Here is a 16,470-nt window from a genome sequence, read left to right as displayed (position 1 = left end):
TGAAAGACATACGCATAGAAGGACGGGTTTTAGAAAATGTCTCTAATAGCTGTTCCAAAAAAAAAGAAAGAGAACAGCAGAAAAATGATAATGTCTAGGAATGTTCCAGAATTTACAGCACAAACCTTCAAAGAGCAAAACAACCAAAGCAGAACAAAATACACAGCCAGAAAGTGTGCCTAAGTGCAGAAGGCCATCAAAGGGTGTTTATCCTTAGATGCCTAAACCAGGCACATGGAAACTCAGGTACGCCAGGAACAGAAGGAAAACCTTAACTTAAAAAGTTCAATTTTAAAAGCCTTGGATTTCAAGAATAAAATGCAAAGCAATAAGCAGAAATCAAATGCTTAACATGGTAAAGAAAATAAAATGTTCATAGTTGTAAGATAAACTATTATTGAGGAATTAAAGAGTTAAAGAGAAACTCAGGAGTTTTTCATTCACGTTCTTCAGGAAGAAACTGAATTAGGTGAAAGAAACAAACATGTAATATTGTACAAATATAAAATGATTTGATGACTTACAAGCAAAATGAAAAAGGGCAAGATGAGCTTTTAAACTTTTCTTTAAGTTTCCTTATATTCTGTAGAGTAGGAAAGAGAAGTGAAATAAGGCTGGATGGTAGGTTAAAATAATGTTAAAAAACATTACAGGTGGTCATTTAAAGAACAGAAATAAAATGTAACATTTAATGTAGGGCTTCTGAACCAGATGACAGAATTATTTCTAAATACACAACATAATAAATGTAAAGAGTACGAATTTGCTAGGTAAAAGTCAATGACTCTCAAATTGTATTCTTGAAAAGTAAAATAAAACAGCTACCTATAAAAGCTGTATCCAAAGATAAAATCACATAATGAAAACATAAAGAAAATCAGATATATTAGTCCAAAAAAAATCAGAGGGTGGTTTATATCCACTGCAGGTAAAATGACGTACTACTTAAAGATCACAGACTCTGGGAAAAGCTGCCCAAGTTCTCATCTAAGCGATTCTGTCCTCCAGCTCTGCGATCACAGAACCTACAGGTTTCTCTGTGTGTGTCTGCTTAGCTTTAACATGTAGATGACACAGCACCCATGTCATATGGCTGAGTTATTTTTGTAAAGTACTTGCTGAATACTAAGAATCCATTATAAGTATTTTTATTATATTAACATAGAAGAGATGATTTTAAATTGAACAAAAGTGCAATTCAGAAAACTACTACAAAAGAATGATGAAAAAACTCACCAGAAAAATACAACCTTAAATTCACAAAAGTATAGGAAGCATGCCAAACTCATGATCTCATCTTGAGATCTCTCTCCTCTATTTTACACACACACAGGGGGGGGGGAGATTCTAAAAAAAAGAAAATTAGCCTCTTAGAAAAATTCTAGACAGGTATTATAAACAGAACTCCGAACCTAAAAATAAAGTTCTTAATTTAAAATAAATTATTTTATAGTTAAGTTCTAAAGAAAAAATATTATTTCTTTTAATATAAGATGTTTTACTTAATCACTAACATGGGTTCACAAAGAAATAAAACTGCTCCCAGGTGCTCTTAATAGGAGGAGAATGGCATGAAGGGATTGACTCGGAATTACTCAAAATATAAAATCCATATATATTTAATCAATTTGAGAATAAGACTCAAAACATAAAAAATTAATGGGAGCATACACTGCCATGTGGATCTTCTACACCACTGCCACTCAGAAACAAAACCCAAACAAATCACAGGAGTGTGTTGTGAAAAGAAGATATAAAGACACATGCGGAAATGAAAGCAGCAAGCTTGGGATGGTGGGGACAGAAAGATGTAGCCAATGTCCTAAGACCAAGGCTTCTGCTCATCCAGAGCTTGTCCATGCTTGGCACCCGGCGAAATCAAGAGAGCCTCAGATAGACTATATGTAAGTTCCCTCTCTGTCCCCATGTATAAGGTCCTTTAGACAATCTTCCTTATTAAGGAACACTACACTGTTCCTACCTATCCCCCCAAAAGCAGGGTTGGCTCCCTTCAGCTCTTCTAAGTATTCAAAAAAAAAGCGAATCCTGTCCTCCTGTGAGAACTTTAAATATTACAGAGTCCATTTGTTTGCACTGCTTCCGAGTTCAATCCCATCTGGCCCTAGGCAGTGTGCAGTATTCACCAGGTTCCTTAATAAATCCATGTCAATCCCAATGCCACAAGCCACATATTCAATTATTTGGGGGAATGGGCACCTTCCTCATCAGAGGGAAGAACAGCAAGTAACTACAACAGAAACTTAACAAACTGGAACAGCCTTTTCTTTAAACAAACAAAAACCAGGCGCTGGAACAAAAATGACAACCATTGCCACCTTTGAAATCTCATTTGCAAGTGGGCATCTGTTAGATTACTTTACGTACTTGTCTTAAAAATTTGTCTTAAAAACTCACTAATAAAAAAAGAGTCAAGTCAGGCATGATGGTGCACTTGAGACATAAAGCAAGATGGTCAGAAGTTCAAGTTTAACCCGGGCTACAGAGTGATCTGCAAACCAGCCTGCTTTACATAAGACCCGGGGTCAAAAAATACTAAATAAAAATTTTAAAACTAGAAGATTAAGTTTCTACTTGCCCACTTCTAGCTGGGACATGTTAAATGTGGAGCTAACGTAAACTTTCAGATATAAGGCTCTACAAAGGCAAATGCCACTAAAAAACCCACGCATGCTTAATTTCTCATTTGTTACCATTTGTGTTTTGCCCCATCTCCTTTCCTTGTTTTCTTGTTTCATTTTTATGAGGAAAGCCCTTCATGCTAGAGGAAGCATAATAATTATTTCCTCAAGGTAACTAATTAAGAATCCTTGTTGGTAGAGCTGGGGAGAAAACTCAACTGGTTAAAAGCTGGCATTGCTCTTCCAGAGATTCTAAGTTTCATTCCCAGCACCTACATTGAGGACTCATGACCTTCCTTTAATCTCAGCTCTAAGGACTCTGACATTTTCTTCTGTCCTCCTGGGGCCTGTAGTATTCCAACACACATACATGTAAATAAAAGTAGGTGGTAAAAGATAGAAGAATTCTGGTCAAAGTAGAAAATAGTTCAGGTAGTTAAATATTAAATCCTAAATAAGTCAATGGCACAGACTGACCAGATCCAGGTGTAGGTCAGGATATGATACAGACAGCATTGCAAGGCAATGACAAGATGGTGGTGTGTTCAATCAAAGTAGATGTGTCTATGGTTTATTGATTAAGTACTGCTAGAATAGTCAGAAAAGCAATTGGCTTTAAAAATTTGGCTTCATCTTTACTCATAGTGTGTACATAAAAGCTGAAACCGAAAAAGCAAAAGTTTGAGTCGAAGGTCAGATAATCTGAGACCCTGAAAACATCTTCTACAAGTTCCCAAGTGCTCAAATCAGAAAGAAAAGAGAAGACCCATTTACATACATGAGAAGTGTTTGGTCACCCATCTCTAGAATTATAAAACCTGGAAAAGGCAGGAAGCAGATGCCTCTTGTATCTTATGAAGAGCTCTTAAAATTAATAATGAATAAATAACCCAAGCAAAAATGGCCAATTTACAAAGAAAGGAAGGAAGGCAAAGAAGAAGCTATAATATCATAACAAACGGAGCAGAACAGAAAAAACAATTTGATTATTTTATTATTCATAAACATAAAGAACATAAAAATACTTTCTTTACCAAGTGGAAAAGGACTAAGTACTGTATGGTCTTTACCTCCTGATATAGTTCAGGTGAGTTACCCCTAAAATCTTGTGTTAAAGGCTTGGTCAGGAGCCTACACTGCTGTTGGAAGGTGGTAGAATAGCGAGGTAGAAACCACATACTACCTAACATTTCATACGCTACCGCCCCACGGCCATAGCCCATGCTTTATACATACTACTACACAAGCCCCATCTGTACCAACTTCCCATATCTAACACAAAGTCCCTTACCCAAAATTAAAAACCACTACCTCCCCATACCTTACACACACCACCTACCCATAGCCAACACATACCACTTAGCCACACCAACACATACCACCTACCCATATCCTACACATATGGCCTCCCCATATTCTACACCCTACACCTCTAACCTCAGCTGTCACTCCACACCCACTACTTACCAACAGCAACACTTTACCCATACCCTTCATAGACGTGGCCTACTCATACTCTACATATCACCTACTCATACTCTACGTATCACCTACTCTGAGCCCTACACTATTCCTATCCATTCCCTACACGCTACCTGCATGCTCCCTAACACTCCCTACACATTGTCTAAACCTCCATCCCTTTGACCTACCAATTCCACACACACACATAGTCAAAGGACTCCAGTTTCTACAGCTCTGATGTATCTTCCAACAAGCTCTCCCTGATTTCTGACAGTGACCTCTCATGCTGCTGGTCATTTAAGCTGCCCTAACGCTCTAAAGTTCTCCAGTCCCTATAAGTTTGTTGACCACTTATACTGGTTTTTATTTCCTCAGCTACTTAATTTTAGGCTTTTAACATACTCATAAAGCTACATGGTTATCATCTCGCTTGAAACAACCTTTTTTATCAGTCCCAGAGTTATTCCAGATGTTGCCTTGTGGCCGCCAACCATACCACAGGAATCACTGAAGGTTAAAATTAGCAAACACAAAGTAAACTGGGTAAGGCCACAGAGAATGGGCATCACTGAGGAGCCCTCTCAAGTCAGAGCACAGCAGATCACTCATTGGCAAGCTCCATGGAAGCTCTCATTAGTAGAAGGCATGGAAAAATACTCAGGACATCAGGAAAGCCACATAGTGGTCATATTCATTCAATAAATCATGCTGGAATGATGGCATCAAGTCCTACGCGCCTGTAACACACACACACACACACACACACACACACACACACACACCAGCACACACCAGCAAACACACATACAACCAACAGCACATTCTGAAGGTCACTCTCTCAGTAAAGAATTTAAAAAAAAAATCAATCAGTATGCCATAGCTATATGACATGGCCCATTCAGCTCATCCCACTGCCACATGACTCAATAAGATAGGATTTCATGGCAGTCAGGGCTGGTGCATAAATACCACATCCAGGTATGTGCTTGTTACTGGGGTAGGAAGGACTCGGTGCAGGTCAAGTGTGCATGGCACACTGACTACATTGAGCTAGAGAGCACATTCCATTTGGAATCCTGAAAGGAGGTAGGGTGCCACATTCTTAAGAGAAGCCTTCCAGTGGCTTGCAAACTATTCTCCTGAACCCTTAAGCACTCCAAAGGGGGCCAGACACCACACTGCGAATAAAAGAGGCTTCCATGCCCCTCCCCGATTTTTAATCTGTTTTGTCCACTTAAATTTTATGTAAGCTTATTGTATGTGCAACATACGATATAAATATAGCGTATGTTGCACATACAATAATATGCAAAAATACATACAGAAAGCTAAGCATTGCCCAGATCACACAATGAATTTGAAGCATACAACTGCTTCTGCCTGCCTTACGTTCAATATCCTTCTTCTCTTCTTTTTCCTTTAATTTACACTGAGCCTGCAGGGTAAGCTCCAAAAACAAACATTTGAATGTCAGCGGGAAAAGCTAATCAGAGAGCATTAGCACCATATTCACAGAGGAATCTGGAACCTTTCCCCAGCCAGTCTGAGGAACGCATTGCCACTTGGCTGGAGCAGCAAACAGGGCCTTCCCCTTCCTCCTCCTGGTCTTCACATTCCAGCTCCCCGTGCACAGGCCATGGCCACAGCCCTGCTTTCTGCTTTTGTCCAAGGTTTCCAAAGAGCTTGTGAGGGGAAAGCGAAGAACAGAATCTCATGCCCATTCTATGTGCTACAGACAGAGACAGAACGGACAACTTGCCAGAAGCACAAATCTTTCAAAAGGAACATTAGAGTTTTTAGATGCTGGTAAGACAGAAATTTTGCCCCTGGTGTTGGCCAAGAAAATACTGACATTATATATCCAAAATTCCTAAGGACTCCAGCACTGGCAATGAAACCTCTGTCTCTCTTCCAACTATTAAGTGCTATGCAACACTTTCACACACTAAATTCATCAGAAATGCAAATGAAGCGTTTGATCTGCTCTTCCCCTAGCAACTGACGTTTATTTTCACATACTTGCAGATCTATACAAATCACTCTCACACACAATAAGAACCAGACTTTCCTAAGCAGACATTGAAGGTTTCCCTGCAGGCTCTAGGACCTTAAAAAACCACTCCTCTAAACTGGCTGATTTTGCAGACACTCCGGCCTTTCTCGGTTTACTCCTATCCTCTAATACATAAAAAGAAACCCAATTCAAAGGGCTTGTTCAGGACAGCCACCCAACTCTCTCCCACTACTCTTATTTGAGCAAAGTCCCCTCCTCAGGCCAGCAGTGAACTGGCCTAGAGCTCATCTCAGAAGGCACCTATACCCAGAGCAAGTGGCTAGCTTCTCCCTGCAAGAAAGACTCCATCAGGAGAGGTGGGAACAGAAGATTGTTTGCAGGAAAATGGGGGTAAATAACTGGCCAAATGCACTGCCCCTCAGTTACTCCTGGAAATCCTTCATGTCACGCTGCATAACCTCATAGCCGATCCAAACTGTCAAACCCCCAATCACAGACGCAGCTGCCATGGTCCCAACCATCTCCTAAGAAAATCACCCCCTCCTTCAGACAAAATGTAAGTTTTACAAAACCGACCTGGGTTACCACCCAGACTCCATGTCTCTCTTCTTGGTCTTGGCACACCTTACTTAATTCCCACTGAAAAGACTATCTGACCACAACTCACCTTACCACCCTCCGCCAGCCTCCACCCCCACGCCTGTGTTTACAACCTTTAAATACCGGCCACTATTTCACAAGCAATGCTGGCATGCATGCTGTTAAGAGCAAGCTACTCAAATGCTTCCGAGAAGCTCCCTACACTCTTGCAGAGAGGACCAATGATTACCTGCTGGGTTTGTGGCTTCGGAGAGTACTGGACTTGGCAGGGCTGGCGGCAGAGCAGGTGGGGAAGGCTGCAGAGCGGTGAGCTAGTGTGTGAATGAACTCACGCCCCGCTGCCAGCCAGGCCCTGCTTTGGTTTTCTGGCAGGGGAACTTGAACAGCTCCCGGAGGAAAGACACCCCCCTTTCCACATCAACAAAACTGAAAATCTCAATTTAAGAATGGGATGCACTGCTCCGTTCTTCTAGGGTTTGTTTGGTTCTCCACCTTACTCTGATATGTCGAGGGGGTTTTCCTACAGACAGCTCACCTACTTGATCTCCAAAACACCCTTGTCTGAAACGAATTCTCAATCAGGAAAACTTGCCCAGAACTATGTGGTCTTTGGCCATTGTCTCTCTACCTTCATCTCCTTTCCCTCCACCAGATATGGCCAAGCCTACCACCTATCATGCGCGCGCGCGCACACACACACACACACACACGCACACCACACACAAACACACATACCACATGCGTGTGCACATGCACACCCCCTTTTCCACTACAATACCGAGCTCAGCGAAAAGGGTTCCCGCACCCAGCGGCTTGCAGTCAGGAGGCTATCGGAGCCAAGGAGAAGGGTCAGCAGCCCGGGACTTTACAGAGTCCCCGTGTAATAGCAACCGGCACATAGCGATCACAGCTTGCATGCACATGTGCGCCCGAGTCCCCATCGCTCTCCCGCTTTCTGAAGTTACCTCTGGGGGCTGCTCCAGCTCTTGGTCCCTGGTCCTCCGCAGGTTTTGAGAGGCTCTGAGGTGGTGGTCCACTCCGCCTCCAACGCAGAGCTTCCCGAAGGTTCCCTAGGCAAGAGAGTCCTAGGCTGCAGGGCAGCCCAGGCTTTGCACTTGGGGCAACGTCCCTGGCATAGGGCAACTTCAGCCCCCGCAGCGCAAGATCCGGATCTGCAAGCTAGGGTCGCAGCCGGGTTTTCCTGGGCAGTCGGCAGCCAGTGCCCACTTGCATGATGTTGGGGCTTTCTGCGGCCTCAGGATGCAGCCCTGATCGGTTTCTGAGGCTCAGCCAGTGTCGCCACGTCACGGACTTTGATACCGTGGGCAGTTCGGGCCAGGAACCCGATGGTCAGAGACCCAGTCTGGCCTCTCCATCATCTCCCGCCTGGGGAGCTGAGGAAGGGAGGACTCTCCAGCATTGGGTACGCGCTCCCTGGGGCGGGGGGCGGACTGGAGGGCGCAGCAATAGCGCCGGGCGTGCCTGCCAGAGCTGCAGCCACCTAAGTGGGTGCCCACACCCCCAGAGTCTAAAGAAGGCCTCTGTCTCGTTTGAGTAGCGCCTGCTGCATTGGGGCAAAAAACAAGCAGAGGTTGGAGCTGGAGCGAGCCTAGGGCCAGATCCACCCCCGGGGTTTGCTTCTCCCTACTTCCCGATGGTGAAGGTGACTGCGGCCCCCAGTGGAGAAGCAGAAGCTAACATTGTCAGTCGCTCTCCTTTTCTCTCGGCGCATTCTGCTCGCCCTTCCGGGGCCTCAGACTCTGCAGTGCTTCAGGAGGCCAGGGCAAACTGGTCACTTGGCTCATTGATGTTTTCCTTCTTGGCCGGTGTTTGCTTCATTGGTACCCAGATTGGAGAGACTAGCGTTCACGTGACCAGCCCTCCCCAAACACGCACGCACACACTTAACCGAATAGATTTCCAAAAGTCCAATTGGATACATAGATGAGGACTGGAGGATTTTCCCAAGCCACTCAGGGTACTGCAGTGGGACTGAAACTCAGCAGTCTCCCTGTGGTGCCACCATCTATACAAATTGTCTCCTTAGCTGGGAAAGTCACACCAACAGTGCTTTAAAGAAACGGAATTATAGTTTCAAACTCGTGAAATCAAGAGAAAAAAAAAAAAAAGAAGGAAGGGAAGGGAAGGGAAGGGAAGGGAAGGGAAGGGAAGGGAAGGGAAGGGAAAGGGAAGGGAAGGGGAAGGGGAAGGGGAAGGGGAAAGGAAGGGGGACGAAGGGAAGGGGAGGGGGGGGGGAAGGGAAGGAGAGAAGGAAAAAGGAAAGGGGGAAGGGAGAGAAGAAGGGAAGGGAGAGAAGGGGGGGGAAGGGGGGGGGAGGGAGGGAAGGGGAAGAGGGAAGGGAAGGGGAAGGGAAGAAGGGAAGGGGGGGGGGAAGGGGGAAGGGAAGGGAGGGGGAAGGGGAAGGGAAAGAAGGGGGGGAAGGAAGGAAGGGAGGGGAAGGGAAGGGAAGGAAGGAAGGAAAAAGGAAGGGGAAGGGAGAGAAGAGAAGGGAAGGGGGAGGGAGGGGAGTGGGGAAGGGGAGGGAGGGAGGGGAAGGGGGAAGAGGGAAGGGAAGGGAAGGGAAGGGAAGGGAAGGAAAGAAGCCTACTATTGGGGAACAAATAGCTAAGGGTAGCACCCTCTCTGGGTCATATTAGGTGGCTTTTCCAAGAGTGCAACCAAATGCATGATCCTGGCTAGCTTTGTGACCTGTGGTCTGTCTTCTGGCCTTGGGAGGTGGTGGGGGCTGGAGGGATGCAGGTCTCCATGACAGCTCCCCTGTGTGAGTTTCCTGCTATGACTGGAAGCATTCTAAAAGTGAACCTGTTAATACATGGATACTTTAAATAAAGCCTCGTGGGGTAATAAGTTGCCAGCTAGATTTTCCCAAAATTTCACCCTTATTTAACTTTAGTATCAGGCAAGACCAAGCTCATATAGGGAGGACAAAAGCAACTGAGAGGGAAAAATAAAGGTCAAGCTTATTTGATCCACTGTACCTTGCTTGCCTAGGAGTCTAGATTTGTCATCAATGGTGTCTTGGTAATAATTTATACAGATTAATTCTAATTTATCCAGAAGGCAAAGAAGGGCAGAAGGAGACCCAGCCCCGAGGAATAATATGTAACTACGCTGAGCAAGAAGTCCACTTGGATTCCATTGGAGAGAGCTTGGATGCTGCAGCAGACTCATTGCTTAGAGAGTAAATTGAGACCTAAGCAAACAGATATTTCCTCCAAAGCCAAGACTAGTAAAATCCAGAGAATTGAGTAAGTGCAATGGGAAGTTGGATGGACACCAACTTCCTGCTCCTTGACTCTTTTAATTTTTAAATATTGTTTTCTCTCCCATTTCATCCTAAAAGAACACCTCTGAGTCCAACCTCCAGAAGGAAACACACATAAATGGGAAGAGAGGGTTGTTTTATTTGATCTTGTTTCCTTGTACACTAACATTTTTTGGAAATTTGAAACAGTATGAACTTTCAAAATGTAAACAGTGTAAAGGACACATGAAGAGTACAGGTCCCTACACTGCCTCCTCTAGACAGATTCTGTAAATCTACCCCTCAGGTGACTTCAGGCCTTGCAAATTTTTACTAGTGTTCTATTCTGTACCATACTGTCCCCGGGGCAGAGTCCATATGCTTAGGATAACTGTCTATCCAGAGGTCCATGTGTTAAAAAACAAAATTGGTACCAAGGTTGGGGCTGCCCAGTGGAAAGAGGAGTGGCCTAGTAAGAGGTTCTTAGGTCAGTGGAGCCCAGCTCCTGTAGGAACTCCTGGAATTCTGACCTCCTCTCTTTTGTGCTTTTTGGTGCAGAAGTGAGTCGTCCGTAAGATGCATCCCACCACCATTGCTATCCAGAGACTGGAGCAATAGAGTTTTCTGAGCATGGACTTGAGCACTCAGAACTGTGGACTAAAGTAACCCTTTTCTGTCATAAGTTAATGTCTCACTGCTCTGTCTAGTGGCAGGAAAATGATTCATGCACAGAAGTACTGGAACACTGAAGCCAGAGGGGCTCATATGGAATCTCTCCCTGGAGAGAGCCTGGGATTTTGCCTTCCCCTACCTCTGTGTGCAAACTAGACAGTCTCCTGCACACACCTTTGTGTAGTAAAGGTCGTTTCTCTGCACCACTCACCTCACTGTACCCAGATCAGAAAAAAAATTCATTTATAAATGTTCTACTTGAACTTAATACATGAATTGAGAAACATGGGTAGTTCCAGCCATACAGACCCTCAGGTGTGAAATTGATAAATCTATTGAGCCCATGATATGTCTCCATGGGTGTTCCAACCACTGAAACCCCACAAAGGATATGCATCAATAGTCATTCTTCATTTGGATTTCTCAGAGACTAACACCTCCTCTGCTCTACTTCTTCTTGCCTCAATTCTTTCAAAATCTTTCTCTCTAATATGCCCCATATCCTCTCTAAATGCATAACTATATCTTTCTACATATTTCCTCTCCTGTCTCCTTCCTACTGTCTTTCTTTATATCTACACATACTCTCTCTCTTTACTTCAGAGGAAAGATGGGAACAGGGGAAAGAAATGGGCAAAGTCAGATTTCTCCTTAAGAACTGGCAAAGGCTACCCTCATTTACACAGGAATACTTTTTTTGGTCCATCACAATTAGATCTCTTTTGAGTGTGCCATGGGTCTACCTCAGTATTAGGAATGACACAGGCTGTAGCATCAGTGTTGTTCTTCTTACTTGGTGGCTGTATAGGCACTTGAGACAATTTCTCACTCAGTCTCTCCTGAGCTTTGGTTTCTGCAACTATAAAAGCAAAAACAAGAAGCCTCATAGGGTTTTGAAGAACATTTGTAAGCCTCATCATAGACATCCAGCCAATTTGTGTGGCAGAGACAAAGAGAGGAAGAAAGGGAGAAGGAAGAAGAAAGATGAAAGAAGAAGGGAGTGAGAAAAAAGGGATGGGAGAGAGGAAGAGATAAAGAAAAAGAAGGGGAAATAGAAAGGGAGGAAGGGAGAGAGGAACAGAGAGGAGAGGGAAGGAAGGTGGGAGGGAGGGAGGGAGGGAAGGAAGGTGAGAGGGAGGGAGGAAGATGGGAGGGAGGGAGGGATAAGAGGAGAAGAGGAAGAGAAAGGAGAAAGGAGAAGGAAGAAAATAAAGCTTTTATATCTTGGGGATCTAGGCAAAAGCTTGACTGTACCAGTGAACAAGGGAAACTTGTTCTCTGGGCTGAAAGGATAAAGTGTAGCCTCCCTTTTTGAGCACTGAGAGATACTGCCTTGCTGGTTTAAAATGTCGTGTAGCACAACCCAAAGGGCATAGGCCCAGAGGTCAACATTCACTCAACAGCATCCTCTATTGCTACTCTGGGCAGAGGAGAATCCTGATTCTCACAGCTCCTGGGGGATCCAGGATTGTCACCTGTCAGTACAGTGCTTACCTGGAGCATTCTGGGTCCCATCCGACTAAACCTCACTAGTCCTGTATCATGTGTAAGGACTTAAAGGATTATGTATTAAGCAGAAAAATCTCAGAGATTAAGACACTGGTTTGAAATAATAGAAAAATAGCTTCTACCCTCTAACTTAACCTCCCAATGAAAGTGTTTTACTATAATACCTGTTCCCAGTGGACCTTCGTCACTGTCAGGAATGTACAGCAATAGGCTTATGGGACATGAGTTTTGGATTTAGTGGCTGTGAGTCCAGTGGGTGGGTAGAGACTGATATTAGTAGATTGCTGATCAAACAAGTGATCCCCAGAAGGGGCTATGAACTTCTGAACCAGACTCTGCAGATCTGAAAATAGAACAGAGCTCTTTCCAGTGCAGCACGGGGTTCACAGAAAACTCTTCCCTAAATCTCCTCAATTGCATTCCGGCGCACAGCAGGGCACCTCCATGCTGTCCAGAAGCTTCCCTGAGTCCAGCTGGAGATCGGTGGTATGTTTGGAAGGTCATAGGACATTTGTTATTATTCACGTTATTTCTGTTGCTATTTAAGGCTGTCCAGGTTTTTTATTCTCTTATTTTGGAAGAAGCTGACATTGTGAAATGTTGAGGTTTGTACTTCTGAACCTTGGCAGCTAGAGCAGGAGCAGGTGGCCTCAGTTGGCCAATCCCATTCTCTCACTTGAGGTTGTGAATTCGAAGCCAGCCACATGGCTTAGTTTAGACCTTGTTCCACACCCATGTGGTGTCTATGGTATAGTGGCCTGGGAGTTATGAAAGCAATGGAGTCTTAGCAGGCCCTTTGTGTGACATGGCATTGCATGGGATTTCGGCCACCCTTCCTTTCTCCTCCAGGTTCCTTGGTCCCTGTACATTTTCCAAGATGCTTCTTCTGCATGACTACTGATTTGTCAGCTTCTGACTTCTTCCAAAGAAATTCCTTTGCTGTCAAGGAAAGGCAGAGTCAGTGTCTGCTGGTGGTAACTCAGAGTCCTGGCTGCTTAGTACAGGAAAGATTGGCTTTGCAGCCTTGGAAACTCTCATGCTCTGGAAAACCTAGATGGGGGCTCTAACCTGTGCTAGAATGCAGTCTTGGAACTGCATTCATAGGGCCACATGACCACCCAGTGCTTCCTTCTCCACAGATGCACGAATATGTTAAATGGCAGACACATCACAGTGTGGTCCACTGAACAAAGAGGCAGGGGACTTGTTCTCCACTCCTAGCTCTATCATCTCTGACTCCTGTGCCAGGTACTTCAGTCTTTAGCCTTCTGTTTCCTCACTTGTTTCATGAGGGGGCTGCACTAGATGTTCCTAGAGACCCGTGCTGCTCTGACATTTAAACACCCATAAAAGAGAGTTCCCAAACATCCCAGCTTCTAGCTTTTTATAATCAAATGACTAAGGTTGCTTAATGAGCCATCCTGAAGAAGAGGTGAAGGAAGGAAGCAGAGAAGGGAGAAGGAGATCTTCTCATGATGCCCATTTGATTCCATCACAGGGAGATTTGCTGTCCCAGCACATGAATATGTAAGGAAGAGTCAGGCAATGTACTTTGAAGAATCAAACATTGTCATTACCTGTTAATTTGAGTGTCCAAAAGGGACCATAGCCTTGCACTCTACTAAGGGGAAACCACAGTTCCATTGGTGGATCATTCATAGATAAAGTTTTTGTGAAGTTGAAACTTGAATCTCTGAGAGAAATGACTAGGACTTTCTTCTTTTCTTTTCAACGACACCTCAATATTCAACATCCAAGGGACTTGGGAAGCCAAAACAAGGACTTTGCATGGACCTGAGTTAATATATATCGAGCAGGTAAATTGTACCTGAAGCATAGGCACTCTGTAAATATTTACCTCATGACTTAGATGACCTTGTTAAAATTACTTCAAACAAATCTCATCCACTAATAAATCCCCAGAATAAAGTGTGAGGCCCGAGGCATAGGATGAGCTTTACATGTGTGTACAGACTTATCTCTCTGTATTTCCGGGGTGTTCCATCTGGGTAGTTCTCTGTGAGCCTCACATTAACCTCACAATACTTCCCTGAGAAGAGGTCCCGTTTGTTTGTTTCCTTATCGTGACGTGACAGATGGGTGAACAAAACCACACACTGAATAAAAAGACTTCACCAAGGTCGTATGGAAAACAGGGATTGTCAAATGCTGATCTGACATTTTCTCCACGAGGCTGAACTTCAAAAAGAAATTAGAACTTAATTCAGGACTCTAAATGTTATTATTGTCTTCACAGAGGTCAGTGAAAAAACAACTCAATTCAGAAGAATGGCTACAAAAACTTTCCCTTAAGGCTCTGCATGGGTTGCTGGTGCTGTGGGTGGTATTTTATGATCAGATAAAACCTGGCCTCTCCATCAGACAGTCTGAAAAACCAAGCCCTCGATTTCCCCAGAGTTCTCTGAGTCTTTGAGATAAACAAAACTATTTTTAAGGTTGGCACAAATGTACACGTCTCCAGGTTTCTGCTGAAACAGCCATTTACTTTCTCATCCAGAATGTTGTTTCGCCCAGCACCATCTCTGAGCTAAGCAAAAGAAAGGCAGCTTCATTAGCAGAGACAACAGGGTAACATGCATGGACTCATACCTCAGACACTGACTGCACCTAAATGCAGCAAAGTCACCAATAGATAACAGCTATTTAGAACATTATTTCTGGAACATCTGTCCTAGGACCTATCGTACTTAATATGTACAAAAATGCCATGTCCTTGTTCCCATTTCACAGATGGAATATTGAAGCAATGGAAGATTTAGTTCTTACCTAGGGTCACTTTGCTCACAAGCACTGGACCATGGACTTGAACACAGGATTTTTGACTCTAAACAGTGGTCCTCAACCTTCCTAATGCTGCGAGCCTTACAGAATACAGTTCCTCATGTTGTGGTGACCCACAACCACAAAATTAATTTGTTGTTACTTCATAATTTTGCTACTGTTATGAATCTTAATGTAAATATCTGATATGCGACCCCCAAAGGGGTCTTTACTCACAAGTTAAGATCTGCTGCTCTAGAACTTGTTCTGTATCTTTTATCGTGTGCCTTTTGTTTTTAAGTCTTAGCAGACAAGCTTTCTTTTCTATATGGTACATATTTCCTTTGGTATATGTAATGTATCCTGGTGTTATATCCATGCTCTATTGAAGCAACACAAGGCACTGACAATTATTACCTTATCCTCACTTAGTTCTTGACTTGTAAAGTAGGAATGCAACTTAAAAGCCAACAATAAACAACTCCCGCCTAAGATAAACATAATATTAACCATTTCTCATTTCCCTGGCTAATAACTGAATAATTAAATCTCCCTTTACCATCACAAAATACAATGTTTAACATGTCAAGACACGCCTCAAATTTTATAGCATTTTCTCCTTGCTTTTCATTTTGCTGCATTACTTATTTTTCCAATGTAATATTTTTATTGATTATTTGGAAATTTTGCATAATACACCCTGATCACACTCACTTTCCAGTCCTCTCAGGTCTACCTCCCCCACAAAAAAAAGAAAGAAAGAAAACAAAACAAAACAAGAAGAACAACAAAACACCCCACAGAAGCTCAATTTGTGTCGCCCATATACTCACTAAGGCAATGGTTAAACTCTTAACATCCAGCCCCTACCTGCACCTCCATCAAAAGCCATGAATTGTGAAGAGCATCCTTACTACAGTTCCTAGAAATTTTCTTTGATGGCTTCCTGTATAGGCTGTTACTTTTTTGTTGTTGTTGTTGTATTGGTTTTTTTGGTGGGGTCATAGCATTCTATCTTCATTTGAGAGTAGGTAAGTGGCAGGTGACTTCTTCAGAATGCCTTACTCTCCAGAGAGATATACCAGGAAAGTCCTTAGAACAAGGGCTTATCAGGTGAATACAGAGTTGTCTGGAGACTGGGAGGTCATAGAAATAAAAGGAGTGTCATTTTGTGGATGATTGATTTAATGCTTTGAATAGGCAAAAGATGCAATGCTATAAAAATTTGCAGCATTAGTTACCAAAGGAGCTATCCTCCCCTGAAAAGCCACTTTGCCAGCTTTTTAGATGCCCTTCCATAGGTAGACTATGAAAACAAAAGACAACTAACATAGTGTTATTTTAGCCAATGGTATTATCCTATACACACTATTTACATACTAATTACAAATTAATTTCTACCACCACTAAAATATTTTGAGGAGCACTATATATTGGTACACACACACACACACACATACACACACACACACACACACACACACACATGACTCGCCTCATTCTTTTCCTAAACTTTATTTTGAGAT

At 43.4% G+C, this 16,470-nt stretch overlaps 1 protein-coding gene across 2 annotated transcripts in view; it reads right to left on the bottom strand.

Annotated features, from left to right (window-relative positions):
* Positions 1–8,544, bottom strand: part of Minar1 (membrane integral NOTCH2 associated receptor 1) — a 32,392-nt gene extending 23,848 nt beyond the window's left edge. Inside the window, exon 1 of one of the 2 annotated variants that reach the window (XM_032911014.1) lies at positions 7,683–8,544. The gene's annotated coding sequence lies outside the window, so the exon portion shown is untranslated. The remainder of the gene's footprint in view (positions 1–7,682) is intronic. The other variant, XM_032911015.1, reaches the window with a different exon arrangement.
* Between the last annotated feature and the right edge of the window lie 7,926 nt (positions 8,545–16,470).

The sequence above is a fragment of the Rattus rattus genome, chromosome 8 (genome assembly GCF_011064425.1).
Source record: "Rattus rattus isolate New Zealand chromosome 8, Rrattus_CSIRO_v1, whole genome shotgun sequence".
Taxonomy (NCBI): domain Eukaryota; kingdom Metazoa; phylum Chordata; class Mammalia; order Rodentia; family Muridae; genus Rattus; species Rattus rattus.
Note: the sequence above shows the minus strand (reverse complement) of the source record. Positions and strands in the feature narration are given on the sequence as shown.